Source organism: Marmota marmota, unplaced genomic scaffold, assembly GCF_001458135.2.
Source record: "Marmota marmota marmota unplaced genomic scaffold, marMar, whole genome shotgun sequence".
Classification (NCBI taxonomy): domain Eukaryota; kingdom Metazoa; phylum Chordata; class Mammalia; order Rodentia; family Sciuridae; genus Marmota; species Marmota marmota.
In genome coordinates this window covers 26,717,870-26,726,049 of record NW_026000240.1, presented here as the reverse complement: position 1 = coordinate 26,726,049, position 8,180 = coordinate 26,717,870, and positions in this window count along the sequence as shown.

Genomic DNA, 8,180 nt, shown 5'->3' with positions numbered 1-8,180 from the left:
TTTTTTTTTTTTTTTTTTTTTTTTTTTTAAGTTTTCTTATACGAGAGAAAACATGATACTTATTTTTCTGCATCTGGCTATTTTCACTTAACATGGTACTATCCAGTTCCATCCATTTCCTGTAGATGACATGATTTCATTCTTGTTATGGCTGAATAATACTTCACTGTGTATATCATATAATTTTTATCTGATTGATTCCATATCTTGGCTATTGTGAATAGTGCTGCAATAAACATGGGTTTCAGGTGTTGTCTTGTGTGTGCTGACTTCATTTCCTTTGGTTATGTACCCAGGAATGGTATAACTGAATCCTATGGTAGATCTATTTTTAGTTTTTTGAGGAACCTCTATACCGTTTTTCATAGTGGCTGTACTTATTTACGTGTCCACCTACAGTGAGCATATAAGGATCCCTTTTACTCTGCATCCTTGCCAGCATTCATTTCTTTTCATTCATTCTTTCTGTCTTTCTTATTTATTTTTTTCATATGTGTGTGTGTTTGTAGGGGGTGGTATTAGGGATTGAATATCCAGAGCCTCCTGTATATTAGCCAAGTGCTCTGTATTGAGCTACATCTACTCGCAGCCTTTTTTATTTTTATTTTGAGACAGAGTCTTGCTAAGTTTCCCAGGCTGGTCTTGAAATTGCAATCTTGCTGCCTCAGGCTCCCAAGTAGCTGGGTTTATAAGCATGTGCTACCATGTTGGCTGTTTTGTGTTTTGAATAGACATTCTGACTGGGGTGACATGGAATCTCAATGAAGTTTTGATTTGTATTTCTCTGGCTAAATATATTATTTTTTCTTATATTTATTGGCCCTTTATACTTCTTTTGAGAAGTGTTTGTTTAGTTCATTTGCCCATCTGTTGATTGGGTTACTACTTTGGTTCATTTTCTTGAGGTCTTTATATATTCTAGATATTAGTCCTTTCAATACCTGACAAAGATTTTCTTCTATTCTGTAGCTTGTCTCTTTACTCTGTTGTTTCCTTTGCTCTGCAGAAGCTTTAATTTGATGTAATCCCACTTGTCAATTCTTCTATTTCCTGAGCTTTTAGGAAATTGTTGCCTCTTTTTCCTCTAATAATTTCCAAGTTTTAGGTCTTATGTTAAAGTCTATGATATGTTTTTAGTTGTTTTTGTACAGGGTGAAAGATAGTGATCTACTTTAATGTACTATATGTGGTTATCCAGTTTTCCCACTACCATTTGTTGAAGAATGTCTCCAATGTATTTTTTTTTTTTTTTGCCTTTGCTCATTTTTGAGTTGGACTGTTGTTGTTGTTGTGTTATAAGTGTTCTTTATATGTTTTGAATATCAGTCCCTTACCAGATATGACTCCAAAATATTTTCCCCTTCCTCTGTTAATAGTATCCTTTGCACAAAAAATTTTAATTTTGCTTAAATTCAGTTTACCTATTTTCTTTTTGCCTGTGCTTTTGGTCCTGGATTATCTGAGTAGACCCAATATAATCATGAGTCTTTATAACAGAGAGAATTAGGGGACTGGGGATATAGCTCAGTGTAGAGTGCTTGTCTAGTATTCATGAGGCCCTGGGTTTGATCCCCAGTTCCTTCTCCCTTCATCCCCCAAAAAAAGAGAGAGAGAGAGAATCAGGAATGTTAATCAAAAAAAGAGATGTGGTTATGGAAGCAAAGGTTTTGACGATGTGGCCAGTAGCCAAGCAATGTGAGCAGCTTCTAGGAACTGGAATAGAAGAATGGGTTCTCCCCAGAAATGCAGGCTTTGATGTAACTCTGTTAAGATCTTTTTCAGACTTCTGAACTGAAAGAAAAATTTGTGTTATTTTAAGTCACTAAATTTGTGGTAATTCATTGCACAGCCATGGGAAACTAATACAGCTAGAATCAAAAGAGTGTGCAAAAATGACATACAAGAGATTTTTGATAAAATCTACGTTCTCTGCTCAGATTGGTTTGGACCCTGCATTGATTGTAATCCATTACTGTGTCTCTAATTGCAAGTTGCAATCTCTTAGAGATTTAAGGATTAGTGGTGTAAGCCAGGGGTTATGTACTGCAGGAATTAATATTCATTATTTCTCTTTCTCCACCTATTCTGATTTTTCTTACACTAGGCCAGCAGTTGAGCTGTCTTGATTGTTTATTACTCCTAGACTTTCCTCCTTGAGAGAGTTGAGCCCTTGGTTTCCTTGCTCTTTTTGGACCATGGTTGCTGCAATTTCCTGTTTACCATAGTACTAAGTTCCAGACTAGATTGCTGCTGCTCTCATTGTGTACAGCAGCGCCTAATGATAATCAGGGTTAGTTATTACTGCTAGTATATTTATTCTTTTCTAGTCCATCAGCACGAGGAGCCCAAGTGTGACCAAGTGATAGATAGTGGTTGTAGCTTTATGTTCAGTGAATTCCTTTACTAGATAGTCTCCATGGCTTCCAATAGAAGCATTCCCCTTAGGACATCTAGTAAAACAGATTTCTAAATTGTGTAAATAGGAAACTGACATTCCATAAATGAATTACTGGAGATAGTGAAAAAAGTCGATCCAGCTTTTACTCTTGGTTTCTGGACTTGTGCATTCTAGGTATCAGGATATAACACCCCACCTGTTGGTTCAGTACAGATATCTTAAAGACCAGCAAGACAACTTTTTATTTGAGTTCTTAATGCATCACTCATTTGGTTAGTCTGGCAGTTTTTAGGTGTTGTAATATGTGGTAGGACCTGTGGAGGCCATGGTCAAATGCTGAATGTTGTTTATCCTTTATCATTTAATAGATCTTTTGATTTGAGATGATGTAAAGGTAAAGCAAATGTTTTGAAGCTGTTGAGATGCTGTAAGTGCTGAGACACACTCAGGGAAGGCAACCTCTTTCTAGAGTGAGTATAAATTCCATACAATGCAGGGGTCCCAACATCATCATGCTTACCTGATCAGTTCTATATCTGACCAGTTGCTATTTGCATTCTGTTTTGATACGAATATTAGAATTTTGTTTCTTCAGACTTTTTATTATAACACTAAAAAAAATAAGTTGATGTTTCTGATGACAGAATCTGATGGACAGATTTATTAAATTTTAAGATAGCCAATTTATTTGATTCCATTTATATGGATTCAAGAAAAGGCAAACTAATGACAGAAAGCCCATCAGTGCTTGCTAGGGGGGAATGAATTGACTATAAAGGGACACTAGGAAACTTTTTTGGGTGATGGTAGTGTTTTAGATCTTGACTGTGTGGTTTATATGATTGTTTACATTTGTCAAAAGTCATTAAACTCTATACTTAAAATGAGTGAATTGTATGTGAATTACATCTCAAAGTTGATTTTAAAGCAGAGGATTTAATCTATTTATGTATCTGTCTTTTCCTTTCTGGCTTGTGCTTTTGGTGATTTAGTTTCAGAAACTTCCCTATGAGGGAGATATATATGTATGTTTATATACACATAAATATATACGTATGATATATATGTATGGTATATGTGTATATACACACACATACATACACAAACATATATATATACACACACACGTGTGTGTTTTTATTCTCTACTTCATTGATTTCTGCCCTTTATTTCCCTGTTGTCCTAAAGCAAAGTATAGTAAGAGAGGCAGATACCAAAAAGAACATCATGAAGAATTTCTTATGCCCTGTGTCTAGAAACAGGAGGCAAGCTACATTGAGAAGCATCAACGATGATCTGGAGTCAGGAGTGAGGAGGAAGGAATGGGCCAGAACCCATTTGATTTGCCTTGTCTTGCCTTGCCTTGCCTTGCCTTGCCTTGCCTTACCTTACCTTACCTTACCTTACCTTACCTTACCTAACCTTACCTACTGGGAGTTGAACCTGAAGGCCCTCTACCACTGAGCTACATCTCCGGACCTTTATATTTCATATTTTGATATAGGGTCTTGCTAAGTTCTGAGGTTGGCCGCAAACTTGTGATCCTTTTGCCTCAGCCTCCCAAGTAGCAGGAGTACAAGTATTCACCATCATGCCTGGTCTTCATTTGGTTTCTGTGGGAAGAAATGGGTGAGCAGGTTAGGCAAACTTGAGCAAATTTAGGATTGGATTGTTTGAATAATTCTGGTAGGTTTTGGCCTGTAGGGGTGGTTCCTAGTTGTCTGGTATCTGGCCCTGGGATGATTTATGGTAGGAGGAATATTGGCTTGATGTGCAAGTTAAAGATGATAGTTTGGGGGTCTGCTTTGGATTGGGTGGTTGAATATCATAGCCAATAACTTGCCTGTGATGTACCTATCTCTAGGAATTCATCTTATTGTTTGTTGACATACATTAGTAAGGCCATAATTTTAGCTGAACTTTACTTTTTTTTTTTTTTTTTTTGGTACTTGGGATTTATGCATACTAGACAAATGCTGTACCTTTGAGCTATATCCCCAGCCCTTCTTAAAAATTTTGAGTCGGGGGTCTTGTAGTCCTTTTGTCATAGATAGCCTCCTGAGTAGCTGAGATTACAAGCATGTGCCACCACACCTGGTTCAGTTCTTATTTTTATAATTTCTCTTAGAATTTTCTTTTTAACTTCCTGATTAGATGTCCACTTTTAAGTTTCCAAATATTTTTAAAATGTTTCATTCTTTAAACACTATATTATTGTCATAGAATGTCATTTTTTTTATTGCTCATGACAATACAATGATCTTGACATATCATACATTTGAATCAAATGGGGTATGAATTCTCATTTTTCCAAGTGTACAGGTTGCAGAATCATATTGGTTTTAATACATTCAGCAATACTAGTGTCTATTTTATTCTGCTGCCCTTCCTATCCCCTCCTCCCCTCCCCTCCCCTCCCCTCTCTCTACCCAATCTAATGTGACACATCTCTCTCTTTTTTTTTCTTCTTCCCCCTCACATCAACATACGTATATTTTGTATAACAATGAGGGTCTCCTTCTGTCTTCTGTGCAATTCCCCTTCTCTCTCCAATTCCCTCCCATCTCTCTTCCCTATTTAGTGGTAATCATCTTTTTATGCTCTTCCTCCCCACTCTATTTTGAGTCACCCCCCTTATATCAGAGAAGACATTCGGCATTTGATTTTTAGGGATTGGCTAACTTAGCATAATCTGCTCTAATGCCATCCATTTCCCTGCAAATGCCATGATCTTGTTATTTTTTAGTGCTGAGTAATATTCCATTGTGTATAAATGCCACATTTTTTTAAAATCCATTCATCTATTGAAGGGGCATCTAGGTTGGTTCCACAGTCTAGCTATTGTGAATTGTGCTGCTATAAACATTGATGTGGCTGTGTCCCTGTGGTATGCTGTTTTTGGGTCTTTTGGGCATAGTCCGAGAAGGGGAATAGCTGGATCAAATGGTGGTTCCATTCCCAGCTTTCCAAGGAATCTCCATACTGCTTTCCAAATTGGCTGCACCAATTTGCAGTCCCACCAGCAATGTACGAGTGTACCTTTTTCCCAGCATCCTCACCAGCACTTGTTATTGTTTGACTTCATAATGGCTGCCATTCTTACTGGAGTGAGATAGATGGTATCTTAGAGTAGTTTTAATTTGCATTTCTCTGATTGCTAGAGTTGGTGAGCATTTTTTCATGTATTTGTTGATTGATTGTATATCCTCCTCTGAGAAGTGTCTGTTCAGGTTCTTGGCCCATTTGTTGATTGGGTTATTTATTTTTTTTGTTTAACTTTTTGAGTTCTTTGTATGCTCTAGAGATTAAAGCTCTATCTGAAGTGTGAGGGGTAAATGGGCTTATGTATTAAAACAGAGACTTCTCAAAAAAAGAAATACAAATGGTCAACAAATACATGAAAAAGTAAAGTATCCAATTAGCAATTAGGGAAAACTGAGATTTCATCTCCACACTGGTCAGAGTAGCAGTCACCAAAATACAAATAATAAATGCTGGAGAAGACATACAGAAAAAGAAACACTTTACCCAGCTGGTAGGATTGTAAATTGTGTATATCTTCCAGACTCAATCTGGGCAGATCATATGAATTAAGAAATTTATCGATGCGTTCACTATCTTCTATTTTATTGGAGTATAAGGTTTCAAAATAATTTCTAATTATCTTCTGTATTTCTGTAGTGTCTGTTGTGATATTGCCTTTTTCATCCCGTATGCTAGTAATTTGAGTTCTCTTTCTTCTTCTCTTCGTTAGCAATGACTAAGGGTCTGTCGATCTTATTTATTTTTTCAAAGAATCAACTTTGAGTTTTGTCAATTTTTTTAAGTTATTTCTTTTATTTTGATCTCATTGATTTCAGCTCTGATTCTAATTATTTCTTGCCTTCTACTGCATTTGCTGCTGTTTTGCTCTTCTTTTTCTAGGGCTTTGAGATGAAGTGTGAGATCATTTATTTGTTGGTTTTTTTCTTTTTTTGAGGAATGAACTCCAAGCAATGAATTTTCCTCTTAGTACTGCTTTTCATAGTGTCCCATAGATTCTGATGTGTTGTGTCTGTGTTTTCATTTATCTCTAAGAATTTTTTTAATTTCCTCCTTGATGTCTTCTGTAACCCATTGTTCATTCAGTAACATATTGTTCATTCTCCAAGTGACGTAGGAGTTTTTCTTCCTTCTTTTATTGTTGATTTCCAGTTTCATTCCATTATCCTTTCTTATCCTTTATTATGATTGGATAAGATGCATGGTATTATCTCCACTCCTTTATAATTGCTAAGAGTTGCCCTGTGGCATAATGTATGGTCTATTTTTGAGGAGGATCCATGTGCTGCTGAGAAAAAAGTATATCCGCTTGATGATGGTTGATATATTCTATATATGTCAGTTAAGTCTAGGTTATTAATTGTGTTATTGAGTTCTATAGTTTTTTTATTCAACTTTTGTTTGGAAGGTCTGTCCAATGGTGAGAGAGGTGTGTTAAAGTCACTCATAATTATTGTGATGTGGTCTGTTTGTCTCTTGAACTTGAGGAGAGTTTGTTTTATGAACATAGCAGCACCATTGTTTAGGGCATATATATTGATGATTGTTATATCTTGTTGGTGAATGGTTCCCTTTCTTGGATTTGTTTATGTAGTTCATTGTGGAGGTGATCTTTCATTGTTTGCATTTGCTGTCTAATGTCCTCTTTAAGACTCCATACCAACTGAATCAAGTATGTCTTGAAATCTTTATCTGACCATCTCTCTGCTGTGTCTAGCATCTCCTGTATTGCAAAGCTGTCCTGCATTGTTTGTGTTCCTTTTCTTCCTTGTTTTTTCATGATGCTTGCATTTCTTTCCAGCTCTGTGTGATTGCTGTGTTATTATTTTCTCCTATAAATTTGTTTTGGTTTTGTATAGCTCTGAGATCTCTCCTTTGTGATGGGAGACAATGTCTAGAGATGTTTTAATTGTAATTTAAAGTAAATTCATTAGTTTCATAAAAGGCATACAGAATCTGATGGTGTATAGAGAACTGAGGATTGGTCTTAGGACTTTATGTTTAGGTCGAAAGATGTGATGATATGTGGGTTAGTATGTCTTAGCTACTTTGGAGGATAGCTCTAATGAAGGGGGATATTAACAGGAGAATAGACAGGAGTATTTTGGGGTAGCTAAGTACTTAGGAGCACTATAGATAGCCTGGAAACATTCACCTATTTGCATTTAGTAAATTACATGTAGTAGAAGTGGTAATGCTTGGGAGGAAAGGTAGGGGAAAGGAAAGGAAAAAAAAAGAAAAAAAATGCACTCTTAGAAGTCTATTTTCTTCTCTTCCAGTAGGTGGCGCAGTGCTTTCCAGGCTAAGTCTCTGCCCTCGGGATGTAGGAAGCAATCCTTGTGAGGCGGCTCTCCCTCCCCAGCCAGGTGTCTCTCTAATCCCGGTCGTTTGTGGTTGCTGCTGGTCTCTAGCTCCTTTGCTTCTTCTGCCTGCCAGGCCCTACTTACTGGAGCACTTCTCCACAGTTCTAGCTACACTCTGGGCATGCAGTTTCCTGGATACCCTGCTCTCTTTGTTATTCACCCAGTCCTCATGGCTGTGGAGAGGGAGAGAGACAGCGGGTGTTGGAAACCAGTGATCTTTTCTGATTCCCTGTGATAGCCACGCCCCCCCTCCCCCCAAGGGCTGGCGAGAAAGGTTTTGGTTTTCGCTGCTGGTGGGAGGGGGAGTTGGAGGTCAGGTGCCTTTTCGGTTTGCTGGGGATCATTCTTTGAGTTATCCTAGCTGTCTGGAGGGGGGA